The sequence below is a fragment of the Cetorhinus maximus genome, chromosome 1, assembly GCF_964194155.1.
Source record: "Cetorhinus maximus chromosome 1, sCetMax3.hap1.1, whole genome shotgun sequence".
Taxonomy (NCBI): domain Eukaryota; kingdom Metazoa; phylum Chordata; class Chondrichthyes; order Lamniformes; family Cetorhinidae; genus Cetorhinus; species Cetorhinus maximus.
Window position 1 is genome coordinate 199,914,771 of NC_135879.1, and position 16,655 is coordinate 199,931,425.

Below are 16,655 nucleotides of genomic sequence, written 5' to 3' on the forward strand. Positions count from 1 at the left end.
GCCCAAGTGGATCAAATATCAGTGGGGGAGCCTCTAGGGGACAGTGACCATTAGGTTACTCATGGAAAAGGACAGAGAACAATCCAGAGCACGGATAATTAATTGGAGTAAAACCAAGTTCGATGGGATGAGAATGCATCTGAGTCAAGTGAGTTGGAATCAAATGTTGACAGAAAAGACATTTTAAAAAAAATTTGTTCATGGGATGTGGGTGTCACTGGCTAGACCAGCATTTATTGCCCATCCCTAATTACCCTTGTTAAGAGGGCATTTTAAGTGGCTGAACAATGGGCCACCTCCAAAGAAAAGGTATTGCAGGCATTGCAAAGTATATTCCTTTGAAGGGGGAAGGTAGGGCAAATAAATCCAGAGAGACCTGGATGACAAGAGAGATAGAGGTAAAGATGAAAAGGAAGAGGTGCGCATATGACAGACATCAGGTAGAATATAGAAGGGCCAGAGGGGAAGTGAAAAAACTAATAAGAAAAGGAAGGACAAAGCATGAAAAGAAGCTGGCAGTGAATAAAAGTGAATCCCAAGGTCTTCTATAAGCATGTAAATAATAAAAGGGTGGTAACAGAAAGAGTAGGGCCGATTAGGGACAAAAAAGGAGACCTGCCATGTGGAGGCTGGAGAAATAGCAGAGGTGTTGAATGCGTACTTTGCATCCACCTTTACAAAGGGAGAAGATGCTACCCAGGCCGAGGTGAGAGAGGAGGCAACAGGTGCGCTAGAAGAACTTACAATCGAGAGGAAGGAGGTGTTAGAAAGGCTATTTTTACCTAAAATAGATAAGGTATCAGGACTGGATGAGATGCATCCAAGGGTACTGAGGGAAGTGAGAGTTGAAATCACAGAGGCACTATTGATAATCTTCCAGTCTTCCTTAGACACAGGGGAGGTGCCAGCGGGCTGGAGAATTGTGAATGTTATACCCTTGTTCAATAAAGGGTACAAGGAAAAAGCTGGCAACTACAAGCCTGTCAGTTTGAAGTGGTAGGGAAATTTCTGGAAATTATATTACAGGGTAAAATCAATAGTCACTTGGATAAGTGCAGGATAACTGAGGTGGGCCAGCATGGATTCATTAAGGGGAAATCATGTTTAACTAACTTACCGGAGTTTTTTGGCGTGATAACAGTGAAGGTTGATAAAGGAAACATTGTTGATGTAGTGTATATGGATTTTCAAAAGGCATTTGATACAGTGCCACACAACAGACTTGTGAGCAAAATTCTAGGTCATGGAATAAAAGGGAAATTAGGCACTTGGATAAGAAATTGGCTGAGTGACAGGAAAGAGAGAGTAGTGATAAATGGATGTTTTACAGATTGGAGGAAGGTTTGTAGTGCAGCTCCCCAGGGTTCCCCAGGGTTGTGGGGAAATGCAGGAAAATGGAACTGAGAATTATCAGATCAGCCATGATCTCATTGAATGGCGGAACAGACTTGATGGGCCGAATGACCTACTTCTGCTCCTATGCCTTATGGCCTTATGGGTCAGTGTTGGGATTCTTCCTCTTCCTGATCTATATTTATGACCTAGACGGTGGTGTGCAGGGTATGATTTCAAAATTTGCAGATGATATGAAGATTGGAAATGTTGTCAACTGTGATAGGGATAGGCTTGAACTTCAAAAGGACATAGGCATGTTGGTGGATTGGGCAGACAAGTGGCATATGAAGTTTGATGCAGAGAAATGTGAGGTGATTCATTTTGGCAGGAAAAATGTGGAGAGACAGTATAAAATAAAAGAAGAGCCTCTAAAAGAGGTGCAGGAACAGAGGGATCTCAGTTTATATGTACATAGGTCATTGAAGATGGCAGGGCATGTTGAGAGAGCAGTTAATGCAGCATATAGTATCTTAGGCTTTATTAATAGGTGCATTGAGTATAAGATTAAGGATGTCATGTTGAAATTGTACAAGACATTAGTTCGGCCTCATCTGGAATACTATGCCCAGTTCAGGGCACCAGGCTTGAGGAAGGATGCGAAGGCTTTGGAGAGAGTACAGAGGAGATTCACAAGAATGATTCCAGGGATAAAGAAATGTAGCTCTGAGGACAGATTGGAGAGATTGGGACTCTTTTCCTTGGAGAAAAGAAGGCTGAGAGGAGACTTGATAGAGGTATTCAAGATCCTAAGGGTTATGGACAGGGTAAGTGGTGAGAAACTGTTCCCACTCAAGAGAACATCAAGAACCAGAGGGTATAGATTCAAAATAATTGGCAAAAGGAGTAAATGTGGTACGAGGAAAAATTTCCTCACCCAGAGGGTGGTTTGGGTCTGGAAAAAACTTCCTGAAAGGTTGGTGAAAACATGTTTGATCGAAGTATTCAAAAGGGAATTGGATTGCCACCTGAGAATGCACAAGGTTACGGGGATAGGTCAGGGGAGTGGGACTATGTGGAATGCTCTTTCAGAGAGTCAGTGCAGACTCGATCAGCCAAATGGCCTCCTTCTGCACTGTAAAGATACTGTGATACTGTGATTAAAGATGCTTTATAAATGAAAGTTGTTGTTGTTTATATTTAATACTATCTGTCATGTTATCCTTGAGAAGACCAGTGATACTTAATATAGTGATGGTTTAGGAACAAAATAAAGCAATTTTTGTAAGGAATAAATTCCAAACTGTCCAACAAGTTACTTAATTGCTAAGAACCATGTGGTTGGCAGCACTGAGCACCACTGTTTCTAATGGGTACCATGTGTACTGTTGCTTATTGTTGTGTGTTAATAAAATAAAATCAGCTTGGGTGATTCCCAACAAGAGGTTCATGCCCAGTGAAGGACATTGCAGGCTTCTACTCATTTTAATTTGGCTCTGGCCAAGAGGTCAGTTATTATGAAATACTGTTTGTCCTTGGTTGGACAGTGACAGACTTTGATTATAATCTTTAATCTTTTGTAAATGAAAACAAACTTGGTGTCAGATACACGAATTTCACATTTCTGTCAACAGACGCATATGTTTATTTATAGTGAAGAACAACTTCCTGAAGGCTTGGCAAATGCTGGCTCCCAATCATGTAGTTTACATTGTAAGTCCGTTTCCACGGTGCCTGGGTTGACTTTAAAAGGAGCATGTACAACAGGATGCAGTTGCTGTAAGTGCACTGTTTGTTTAGTACAGGCTTGTCCAATCTTTTCGCATGGAAGGGCCATATTCCAATTTTTTTTCTCATTCAAAGGATCGATGAGCTAATTATGGCAAGGTAAGCTTTGGCACAACATTAACCATGAATTTAAAAAAAAATCAATGTCAAAGCAATAAATTGATAATTTAAAAAAGTATAATGAATAAAAATAACCACTAAAAAGTGCCAGGCAGCAGAGGTCACTAATAAAATCTTTTTGCCTTTTCAGTAGCAGAACTCAGGAGAGACAGATTAATCCCAAGTCCTGGTCACCAGGGAAAGGGTGGGGACCGGGGCCAAGCTAAGGAGTTGGGTTTAACTAATGCTGAACTTACATTCGCCTCTGGTGGCAGACACTCTGTACTGGCCTCAGTGGAATTCATAGAAAGCTCTTGTTGGAAGCAGGTTGCGTTTCAGTCTGGGTTTCCTCCTTCCCTGGCCTGCTTCGTGGATAGGTTTTCAGGGAGAGAGGAGGAAGAGGACAGGACATCCAGCTCACTCCTATTCTCAAGGTTCTCACTCTCATCCACTCACCCACTCAGACTCACTCACCCACTCAGGCTCACCCACACAGACTCACCCACCCACACAGACTCACCCACCCACACAGACTCACCCACCCACACAGACTCACTCACTCACACAGACTCACTCACTCACACAGACTCACTCACACACATAGACTCACTCACACAGACCCATCCACTCACTCAAACAGACTCATCCATTCAGACTCACTCACAGATGCACACACAGACTCACTCCCCACTAGGGCCTGCAAAGTGTACTTCAGGATAAATCAATCAGGAGGAATCAGGTAGACCCTCTGCCAGTTTGGTGGGCCTTCCCGATCTCCTCCCATTCAGTGGACCTTCCCAGCTCCACTTGCTCTGAGGGCCATGTTACTGCCTCCTGTTCCATGGGCACTTCCCGACCTCCACTGCTCCACAGGCCTTCCTGACCTCCTCCCGATTGCCAAACACTGGATACTTGCAGCTTTCCACCCTTCTCACCGCCCCTGAGCCCTTGCTTGATGCTCACTGCTCCTTCAATCAAAGGCGGTTTCTCCCTCACGTTTGCTGCTGATAGGATCACTGGAAAGCCTATCAACAGCAAACGCGGGACAGAAATGGCTGTGATTGGAAGAGCAACTCCTTGCAGATCTTTCATTGAACTTACCCGTAATTTCAACTGAGAGTCTGCGGGCTGGATGCAGAGGCTTCGTGGGGTGGGTCATGGTCGAGACGGGTTCCTGGTGGGTGTCGGGGACGATTCGCTCTCTGACACCTTCTCCAAGCCAAGGAAGACTTCACTCTTGACAAGCCTGTCCAGCTTTTTTAAAAATTCATTCACGGGATGTGGGCTTCGCTGGCTGGGCCAGCATTTATTGCTCATCCCTATTTGCCATTGAAAAGGTGGTGATGAGCTACCTTCTTGAACCGCTGCAGTTCATGTGCTTTAGGTACACCCACAGTGCAGTTAGGGATGGAGTTCCAGGATTTTGACCCAGTGACAGTGAAGGAACAGCGATATATTTCCCGCCAGGCTGGTGAGTAACTTGGAGGGGAACTTCCCCTTGGTGGTGTTCCCACGTGTCTGCTGCCCTTGTCCTTCTAGACGGTAGTGGTCATGGGTTTGGAAGTTGCTGTCTAAGGAGCCTTGGTGAATTCCTGCAGTGCATCTAGTAGATGGTACAAACTGCTGCTACTGTGCGTCAGTGGTGGAGGGAGTGAATGTTTGTGGATGTGGTGCCAATCAAGTGGGCTGTTTTGTCCTGGTCAGTGTCAAGCTTCTTGACTGTTGTGGGAGCTGCACTCATCCAGGCAAGTGGGGAGTATTCCATCATACTCCTGACTTGTGCCTTGTATATGGTGGACAGGCTTTGGGGGGGTCAGGAGGTGAGTTATTCATCACACTATTTCTAGCCCCTGACCAACTCTTGTAGCCACAGTACTTATATGGCCAATCCAGTTCAGTTTCTGTTCAATGGTACCCTGCCAAGATGTTGATATTGGGGGATTCAGTGATGGTCATGCCATTGAACGTCAAGGGGCAATGGTTGGATTCTCTCTTGTTGGAGATGGTCATTGCCTGACACTTGTGTGGCGCGAATGTTACTTGCCACTTGTCAGCCCAAGCCTGGATATTGTTCAGGTCTTGCTGCATTTGTACATAGACTGCTTCAGTGTCTGAGGAGTCATGAATGGTGCTGAACATTGTGCAATCATCAGCGAACATCCCCACTTCTGACCTTATTTTGGATGGAAGGTCATTGATGAAGCATGTATAGATGTTTGGGCTGAGGACACTACCCTGAAGAACTCCTGCACTGGTGTCCTGGAGCTGAGATGACTGACTTCCGACAACCACAACCATCTATCTTTGTGCTAGGTATGACTCCAACCAGCGGAGAGTTTCCCCCTGAATCCAATTGACTCCAGTTTTGCTAGGGTTCCCTGATGCCACACTCGGTCAAATGTGGCCTTGATGTCAAGGGCAGTCACTCTCGCCTCACCTCAGGAGTTCAGCTCTTTTGTCCATGTTTTAACCAAGGCTGCAACGAGGTCAGGAGCTGAGTGGCCCTGGCAGAAACCAAAGTGGGTGTCAGTGAGCAGGTTATTGCTGAGCAAGCGTCGCTTGATAGCACTCCTATCCTTCCATTACTTTACTGATGATCGAGAATAGACTGATGGGGCGGTAATTGGCTGGGTTGGATTTGTCCTGCTTTTTGTGTACAGGACATAGCTGGGCAATATTCTACCATAACTGGGTAGATGCCAGCATTGTAGCTGTACTGAACAGGGTGGCCAGGGTTTCAGCAAGTTCTGGAGCACAAGTCTTCAGTACTATAGCCGGAATATTGGCAGGGCCCATAGCCTTTGCATTATCCAGTGCCTTCAGCCATTTCTTGATATCATGTGGAGTGAATCTAATTGGCTGAAGACTGGCATCTCTGATGCTGGGGACCTCCGGATGAGGCCGAGATGGATCATCCACTCGGCACTTCTGGCTGAAGATTGTAGCAAATGCTTCAGCCTTATCTTTTGTACTGATGTGCTGGGCTCCTTCATCATTGAGGATGGGGATATATGTGGTCTCCTCCTCCAGTGAGTTGTTTAATTGTCTACCATCATTCATGACTGGATGTGGCAGGACTGCAGTTCTTAAATCTGATCCATTGGTTGTGGGATCACTTAGCTCTGTCTATCACTTGCTGCTTATGCTGTTTGGCACGCAAGTAGTCCTGTGTTATAGCTTCACCTTGTTTTTAGGTCTGCCTGATGCTGCTCCTGGCATGCCCTCCTGCACTCTTCATTGAACCAGAGTTGATCCCCTGGCTTGATGGTAATGGTAGAGTGGGGGATATTGTGCTTGAGTACAATTTTGCTGCTGCTGATGGCCCACAGCGCCTCATGGATGCCCAGTCTTGAGTTGCTAGATCTGTTTGAAATCTGTCCCATTTAGCATGGTGGTAGTGCCACACAACACAACAGATGGCATCCTCAATGTGAAAGTGGGACTTCGTCTCCAGAACAACTGTGTGGTGGCCACTCCTACCGATACTGTCATGGATAGATGCATCTGCGGCAGGCAGATGAGGATGAGGTCAAGTATGTTTTTCCCTCTTGTTGGTTCGCTCACCACCTGCCGCAGACCCAATCTGGCAGTCATGACATTTAGGACTCAGCCAGCTTGGTCAGTAGTGGTGCTACCAAGCCACTCTTGGTGATAGATATTGAAGTTCCCCACCCAGAGTACATTCTGTGTCCTTGCCACCCTCAGTGCTTTCTCCAAATGGTATTGAACATGGAGGAGCACTGATTCATTAGCTGAGGGAGGGTCGTACTCGGTAATCAGCAGGAGGTTTTCTTCCCCATGTTTGACCTGATGCCATGAGACTTCATGGGGTCCAGAGTCGACGTTAAGGACTTCCAGGGCAACTCCCTCCTGACCATTGTGCCGCCACCTCTGCTGGGTCTGTGCTGCCGGGGGGACATAACATACCCAGGCATAGTGGTGTCTGGGACATTATCCGTAAGATATGGCCATCTAACCAATTTCAAGTTAGATTCTAGTGCCAGAGTGACCATCTCACCGGATAAAGAACCATGGCTCCAACGCCACTGGTTCTGAACCATGGACACCCCACTCTGTGGTGCAGGGGGAATGATTCAAGAGCCAATAAGTTATGCTGACAAACAGATCACAGGAGTTACATATGTTGTGCACATTCAGCCCTTTTCACTCCTCAGTAGTGACGCCTGCACAGCTCTCGACCTGGTTCAACCGGCAAAAGTTGTGAAGACAACCACATGCAGCCAGACACTTGTCTTCCCAAAAGCCCAACTAAAAGGCAGCAACCCAATGTTTACTTTGTTAACAACCCCTCTTCCCTGTTCGCAGAGCAGGTCTGTACTTATCCTTTTCAGGTCCCTGAACTGAACCAAAAGCCAGACCAACCACAGTCCAGCAGGTTACCACAACGCCCCCAGTGGAGGTGACGGCAGAGCCAGAGCATCTTCCGGAGGAGCACTGCCTCCACCAGTGACCATGGTGCAGTTGGTTGAGATGATGATCTCCACACGGCCTCAACAACGACCAGCCAGCGTGATGAAAACACAAAGTGAACTGGAACCGGGTAGCTGCTCGATGCAAACACTGCTCAACAAAGGTGAGCCACTCGCCAGTGGGAAAAGTGCATGAAGCCATGCTCGAACCAACGATCCACCTCCAAGATCAACAGCCCCTAGATCCCACCACTCTCTCAACCACTCAGCAAATGAGTCATGGCAGGGGTACAAGACCTCCAGACCACCTCAAACCCTGATTTCAAAGACTTGAAGGGGGAAGATAGGGTAGTATGAACTCCGTTAACACGTGCTGTTAACGTTGTAATATTAATCATGAAGTTTAGAGTTAGAGTGGTTATAGTTGAAACACTGAAGTCGCAAGACAAGACTCGAGTCAAGCTGCAGGTAACTATTGTCCGTCTCTATGCAGGGAATAAAGACCTGGGAGGGAGGTATAGTAGATGGATCCGGTGCATTAAGGGTTAACCCGAGGCTGAGCACAGTACCGCCCACTGGTGATGTAAGAAGGCACCTGACCTATAGCTTAGGTCAGCAGTGTAGAGCTAGGTAGCAACATGTAAGGACATGCCATGGAGTCCTCTCCATACCTGTACCCTCTACTGTAAATATGTACATAGTTCAATCGTGTTAATAAAGATTTCTTGGTAAATTCGACAAGACCGCTTAATGTTGTCTAAGCAGTACACAACGCGGGCGGCGACAACCCAACAAAACAGCCTTCAAAAGAGAATTGGAGGAAAAGGAAGATGAAAAAAATTGTCGGGCTACAGGGAAAAGGTGATGGAGTTGGTCTAAAGTGAGCTGCTCTTGCAGAGTGCCAGCATGGACATGAAGCCTCCTCCTGGGCTGTAACCATCCTATGATTCTATTAACACAAAATATCCACTAGTATCAAATATTTACCAAGAGGTAAGATGACACCCAAAATATCACCGGCACCCTGGTACTCAATGGTAGGAGGCTGTTTAATGGAATTCCTTACTTGCAACCCTGTAGTGGTTCAAGTTTGCTGAAACCTATTAATCTGGAAATATTTTCTGGAGAAGGGAGAAACTACTTATGAAATAATGAGTAACAATGAAACTGGAGTCTGTAAAACTGCAGGACATTTTGATTCACCGTCTTAACACTGAATCAGCTGTTCATGGGCTTTCACGATTCAGGACCAGCAACCACAAACATTCCACCTAAAAGAACCTGTAAAAATAACTCTCATTACCTAATCCTGGACAAGTAACTCAAAACATATGCACAGTGAAACCAGATGCTGAAGCTATTCCTCAGAAAGCAACATCTCATCACTCAATAATGTTTGTGGCTTTTGTATGGTGATCTGAACTTCGGCAGTTTAATTAAATGCAACTGCAGCTGAAGATGGCCTGAGATTCGAAATTGAAACATCCTCGAAAAGAATTTCTGTACAATGCTGATTGAAGGGACATGACTGCAACTAATTTTTCAATATAAATAGTACCTTTAGCAAAGAACAAACTGATTTTGCAGATGCATCATAGAAACAGACTGGGGATCCCTGTCACAAACCCTTAATAAACCATAAGTAATAGAGTTCTGATGCTATCAGGGATAGCAAACCAACCCAATATGGACTTTCAGGAACAGCAATCTGTGCTCATTTTCAAGCAAGCCTAAGCTTAGCATCAGAAAGACTGTTTGTTCTGCACCCGCTGCCCTCTGGGTTAGCCAAGAGGCTACCTATATACCCCTATGGCCCCTAGGTCCATCACTGAGAGGAATGGCCAGGCATGCAGCAGTTGTACTCTTTGTAGGTATATTGGGTTACACCATGTAAAGTGAAGTTCAAAGCTAGGTCTTTTCTTTCTTACAGTTATTTATTTCTGCATTGCAACAGCAACAACACTTCCAAAGTACTGCATTGCCTGTAAAGTGATTTGTGCCCTGAAGTTGTGAAAAATGCTATATGTAAAACTTCGAATTATTGGGCGGGATTTGACAGCCCCGTCGCAGTGGCAGTGGGGCAGTAAAATGCGGTGAGCCGTTCAAAAGTCCATTGACTTTGGCGGGACCGTAAAATATTGCCGGCGTAAAATTCCACCCATTGTCACCCAACATGTGCTACACAAGAATGGATATCGATATGTGTGCCCAATATAAAAACGCACCAGAAATCATCACTTTCAACAGCTGGGAACATCCATTGGTCAAAATATTGAACAGGATTCAGAAATGAATGAAAAATTTGAAGATATAATTGGTCCAGCATAGTGCAACAACCAGCGGCTTCTCACAATGAACAGAATTCATTCACAGAGAGGCCACACCCAAAGAGATCGTGGTGAAAGTTGAAGTTGGTTGCTTCCATGCATCTAGCAGTCACAGTAAGAAACAATCTAGCTGCTTATTCATTCAAAGAATAATTTGTGAAAGGTTTTACAAACATTAACAAGTTATAAATAGATCATAAACACAGAATAGCTAGACCAATAGATTAGTTGCATTAATAGCTTGCACTTATGGGGAGGCAATGGCGTCGTGGTATTGTTGATGGACTAGTAATCCAGAGGTCCCAGGATGATCCTCTGGGGACCTGGGTTTGAATCTCACCACAGCAGATAGTGGAATTTGAATTTCAATAAAAGAATTAAAAGTCTAATGATGTCAATTGTTGTAAAAACCCATCTTCCTTTAGGGAAGGAAATCCGCTGCCCTTACCTGCTCTGGCCTACATGTGGCTCTTAAATGCCTTCTGAACAATGGCAATAAGGATGGACAATAAATGCTGGCCTAGCCAGCGACGCCCACATCCAATGAATGAAAATAAAATTACCCTCCCAAAATGCTGATGAACAATCTAAACATTTTAAATAAAACTAAAAATATTTGCAAAATGAATCTAAGACACATTTAATTAGCACTTAAAAACAGAATCTGAAGTTTTGCAAGACGGCATGACTTCCTTATAAAGCAACCTGTGTAGGTTGCAGATGGAGAGATGAGCAAGTTGCAGGTAAGGTTTTTCCTTCATGACAAGCAAAGTAGATTGATGAAACTGAACAAGGACAACCAGCAGACTCAGATATCTATGGGCCAGATGAACATGTTCCATGTGCTGGATAGAACCGAAGCCTACTCGTTTGACAGCCCTGATCTAATGATTATGTAATGTATTCACTTAAGCAATTCCAAATGTTTCACTATAGAAAAGGATTTTAGTTAAGCCATGTTATTTGATTTCTTAACAATTGCAAAGAGAATCTTGTGACTAATTGATATCTGCTTCATGGTTTGTACCAGACTCCATAAAGAACAAAGAGCTGAGGAAGAGATATTTTAAAGTCTGGGTAGACATAAATTTGGTAACATCATCTGTAGCTCAGGGGTAATTTGTGTAATTGGCACCAGATTTTGAGCTGCATAAAACACTCCTGGCCTCATGCGTACTGGATGGGTTATTATGCTAGAAATTAGTTAACAAGACTGATTGTAATTGGCAGGTTGAGTTATTGATCAAGTGAACTTTTGTTAGATATTGTTACCACTTGTAGGGGAAACTAATACCCTTTGAACTTACACACTTGGCCAGCCTCCTCGCATCCCCAAATATCTCTGTTACAAATGCTGCAATGATGGTCCTGAGTTTTAATTCTCAATTAGATTTTTACTGTTAGGATCACTAGAAACAGAATTAAATTATTTTGTTTAATCCCTCAAACTTAAATAGATTTTATTTTAAAAGTTTCATATAGAAGAAGATATTTTTACAGATAAGCAAGTTGTTCCTGATAATGTTACAAATTCACTTCTGGAATTGGGATTATGAGCAGTGTACTACCAGCGGTTTTCACCAGAGGGCAGTATTAGATAGCTGAAAATGAACTTGATTCCACTCCACTCATTTTGTGAAGTGGCCTTCTGATGAATCAATGATGTGATAAGATGCTACGTAAATACATGTTCCTTTTCTCCTTTATCGCAGTCATCTGAAAATCAGTCAAAAGATACAGCAAGCCCAGCTTTCCTGTGGAATCCCTCAGAATTAGAAACTAAAATGGGATTCCCCCTCCCCCACCTGAAATATTGACCTATCAGTTTCAGATAAAATATAGACATTCTCCAGCATTTCTGTCATCCTATTTTACTAGCATTTTGTCTATGTCTGTAGTATAATAAGAGTAAAATGGACAATAGGCTTCTATGGGGTAATTTTTCACCTTTAGTCCTGTTGCAGAACTTCACACAGAGTGTTTGGGCACATGGCTGATTTATGGCCTAAGATGGATGGGGATCTATCCCTATACAGGATAACCTATTGCGTTGCACCATAACTCCTTTAGATATAGCGGTCCTGACATTCCTCCTAGGCTCCACCAAAATGCGGACATGAGTGAGAAGTATTGTAGTTTCGGGAAGTGGTAATGGATAATTTGCTCTTGCTTAAACAAGTTAAAACAAAAAGGCCTATTTATTTAAAAAAAAACAATCATGAGGAATGTGTGCAACATTCTGAAACTGTCAAGAGATGTCGAAAGGTGAACATTTAATTTTGGTTTGGACTTGATGTTTGTCAGCTCAAAGAATGCAAAGAATTCTTCGAGGGAGGGCAGGAAAGATTGCAGGGGAGTCTGTGACACAAGCGGGATATTTTGTTTAGCTTTCATCTTAGTGGCTGCTTCTCTACATCTAGTCAAAGAACATCACCGGTTTTTGTATTTTGCTAATTTGTGCACCAAATGGGAGTTAAATTTTAAAAAATGGAAACCTGCCTCCATCCTGCTCACTTCAGGTCGGGGATTAGGTAGCCAACCCGTTATGACTGGTGCGTTGATAACTAAAGCCTTTTATGGGGGGGCTGCGTGCCTCCACTACACTTTTTTCAGGCAATGATCCCCATGCCTCGGGAGTCCTGGCAGAAGAAAGGAAGGTGAGAAAGTCTGGATCCATGAGATAAGTGCTTTTACTGCACTGCTTCTGGGCCAGAAGGAGCAGGAGTGCTCGACCTCCAGACCACCGAGCTTACCTTATAAACACTCCATGATGGAACCTCTATGATCAGTCAACTCCCCACACCATCACTGCCCCCAATTGATGTTTGATGCCACCCTGTTATGTTTGACTCTCCCTGCCAGTTCTCTGTGATATACAATTTCCTCGCTGCAATGTTCCATTCACCCCCAGAGATGTCCCTTTCATGCCCAGTGATGTCTGATCCCCTCACTCCAAAATGTTAGATTCTCCTCACCCACCGATGCCTCAGTCAACCACGAGATGTCCCCATCTCACCATATCTGATGCCCCTCACCCTCCCTGCAACATCTGACTTCCTGCATACCCATCCCTGCAATGTCAATCTTAGCTGATATTCACTCTCTGGCTGAATTCATAGAAATATAGGAACAGAAGCCATCCATTTAGCTCCCAGATTTCTTCCACTATTCAATGAGATTGTCACTGATCTGTGACCTATGTATCTACACACCTGTGCCCCACTTCAGAACTGAATGCACTACTCCAGGTATGATGTAACCAGGGGTTGCCTATGTCATGAAGAGATATTAATGTGTATAATGTTATTGGAAATTGTTTTTTAAAATAGAGTTCTAGTGGGGTTTGTGTCTATGTGTAGTTATTATAGTAGTAATTTTGTAGACCTAAGTATGTGTGTACAAGCTTTCTTGTATTGATAAATGTTTAATTTGGTTTTATAAAAAAATGTCTTGAGACTCGGTGGTCTTATTACTCCTGAATTCAAAGCCTGCATCTTGAAACATACAAATTGCAAAAATGGGTTATGACAGTCATTTCAAGTTTCCCTCTGGATTTGAACAACTCAGCCTTTACCATTGGCTGTGTCATAATACCTAATTATAGAATATTACTAGCTGTTCTGCATTTTAAGCAAAACATGAACCCAATCCTACTATGGTCACTGTTAGATAAATGTTCATGTGTCATTAGACTGTTAACTAAATCTTTTTATTTTATTCATTCATGCGATGTGGGCTTTGCTGGCCCAGCCAGCATTTATTGCCCATCCCTAGTTGCCTTTCAGAAGGTGGTGGTGAGCTACCTTCTTGAACCAGTGCAGTCCCTGTGTTGTTGTACATCCACAGTGCTGTTAGGGAGGGAGTTCCAGGATTTTGACCCAGCGACAGCGATCGAATGGTGACATATTTCCAAGTCAGGATGGTGAGTGACTTGGAGGGGAACTTCCAGGTGCTGGTGTTCCCATCTGTCTGCTGCCTTTGTCCTTCTAGATGGTAGTGGTCATGGGTTTGGAAGGTGCTGTCTATGGAGCCTTGGTGAATTCCTGCAGTGCATCTTGTAGATGGTACACACTGCTGTTACAGTGCATCGGTGGTGGAGGGAGTGAATATTTGTGGATGTGGTGTCAATCAAGCAGGCTGCTCGTCCTGGACAGTATCAAACTTCTTGAGTGTGTGGGAGCTGCACTCATCCAGGCAAGTGGGGAGTGTTCCATAACATTCCTGACTTGTGTCTAGCAGATGGTGGACAGGCTTTGGGGAGTCAGGAGGTGAGTTACTCACCACAGGATTTCTAGCCTTTGCCCTGCTCTTGTAGCCACAGTATTTATATGGCTAGTCCATTTCAGTTTCTGGTCAATGGTAACCCCCCAGGGTGTTGAAAGTGGGGGATTCAGTGATGGTAATGCCATTGAATGTCAAGGGGTGATGGTTGGATTCTCTTTTGTTGGAGATGGTCATTGCCTGGCACTTGTGTGGCATGAATGTTACTTGCCACTTGTCAGCCCAAGCCAGGATATTGTCCAGGTCTTGTTGCATTTGGGTATGGACTGCTTCAGTATCTGAGGAGTTGCGAATGGTGCTGAACATTGTGCAACATCAGCGAACATCCCCACTTCTGACCTTATGATGGAAGGAAGGTCATTGATGAAGCAACTGAAGATGGTTGGGCTGAGGACACTACCCTGAGGAACTCCTGCAGCGATGTCCTGGAGCTGAAATGATTGACCTCAAATAACCACAACCATCTTCCTTTGTGCCAGGTATGACTCAACCAATGGAGAGTTTTCCCCCTGATTCCCATTGACTCCAGTTTTGCTAGGGCTCCTTGATGCCATACTCTGTCAAATGCTGCCTTGATGTCAAGGGCTGAACTCTCACCTCATCTCGGGAGTTCAGCTCTTTTGTCCATGTTTGAACCAAGGCTGTAATGAGGTCAGGAGCTGAGTGACCCTGGTAGAACCCAAACAGGGTGTCAGTGAACAGGTTATTGCTAAGCATGTGCTGTTTGATAGCACTGTTGATGGCCCCTTTGATTACTTTACTGATGATCGAGAGTAGACTAATGAGGCAGTCATTGGGACGGGTTGGATTTGTCCTGCTTTTTGTGTGCAGGACATACCTGGGCAATTTTTCACATAGTCGGGTAGCTGCTAGTGTTGTAGCTGCACTGGAACAGCTTGGCTAGGGGCGCAGCAAGTTCTGGAGCACAAGTCTTCAGTGCTATAGGAAGGATGCGATTGCACTGGCGAGGGTGCAGAGGAGATTCACCAGGTTGTTGCCTGGGCTGAAGCATTTCGGCTATGAAGAAACTGGATAGGCTCGGCAGAGCAGAGAAAGCTGAGGGGGGACATGATAGACATATACAAAATTATGAGCGGCATAGATAGGGTAGATAGGAAGAAACTTTTCCCCTTAGCGGAGGTGTCAATAACCAGGGGGCATAGATTTAATGTAAGGGGTAGGAGATTTAGAGGGGAATTGAGGAAGAATGTTTTCACCCAGAGGGTGGTCGGAATCTAGAACACTCTGCCTGAGGGGGTGGTAGAGGCAGGAACCCTCACAACATTTAAGAAGTATTTGGATGACCACTTGAAACGTCATAGCACACAGGGCTACAGGCCAAGTGCTGGAAAATGGGACAAGAATAGATAGGTGCTTGATGGCCAACATGGACATGGTGGGCCAAAGGGCCTGTTTCTGTGCTGTATAGTTCTATGGCTCTACATTGTGGGAATATTGTCAGGGCCCATAGCCTTTGCAGTATCCAGTGCTTTCAGCCATTTCTTGATATCATGTAGAGTGAATCGGATTGGCTGAAGACCGGCGTCTGTGATCCTGGGGACCTCAGAAGGAGGCAGAGATGGATCATCCACTCAGCACATCTGGCTGAAGATTGTAGCAAATGCTTCAGCCTTATCCATTGCACTGATGTGCTAAGCTTCCCCGTCATTGAGGATGGTGATATTTGTGGAGCCTCCTCTTCCAGTGAGCTGTTTAATTGTCCACCACCATTCATGACTGGATGTGGCAGGACAGCAATTCTTAGATTTGATCCGTTGTTTGTGGGGTTGCTTAGCTCTGTCTATCACTTGCTGCTTATGTTGTTTAGCACACAAGCAGTCCTGTGTTGTAGCTTCACCAGGTTGACATCTCATTTTTAGGTCTGCCTGGTGCTGCTCCTGGCATGCCCTCCTGCACTCTTCATTGAACCAGGGTTGATCCCCTGGCTTGATGGTAATGGTAGAGTGGAGGATATGCTGGGCCATGAGGTTACAGATTGTGTTCAAGTACAGTTTTGCTGCTGCTGATGGCCCACAGCATCTCATGGATGCCCATGAGGCCCATCTGGCTCATTGCTCATTATTACATGACTTGGTCCCTCTTTGTTCTTTTTGTTCATGGTTGTATAAAAAGGGTCCTGAGCACATTCAGGAAATCTGCTATCTTTCTGACAGCAGCTTGTCTGCTAATTCAAATCTATACAGAAAAAAAATCCCCCATTAAAACCACTCTGCCTTTACTACATGCTTGTCTAATCTTTGCATTTATACATTCTGATACTTCACAGCTGTTACCAGGGGGCCTATACACAACTTCCACTGCAGTGTTATTCATTTTCTGTATTCTAATTCTATACATAAAGTGTCCATTGCCTGCTTATCTCTTAGAGCAAGAGTCG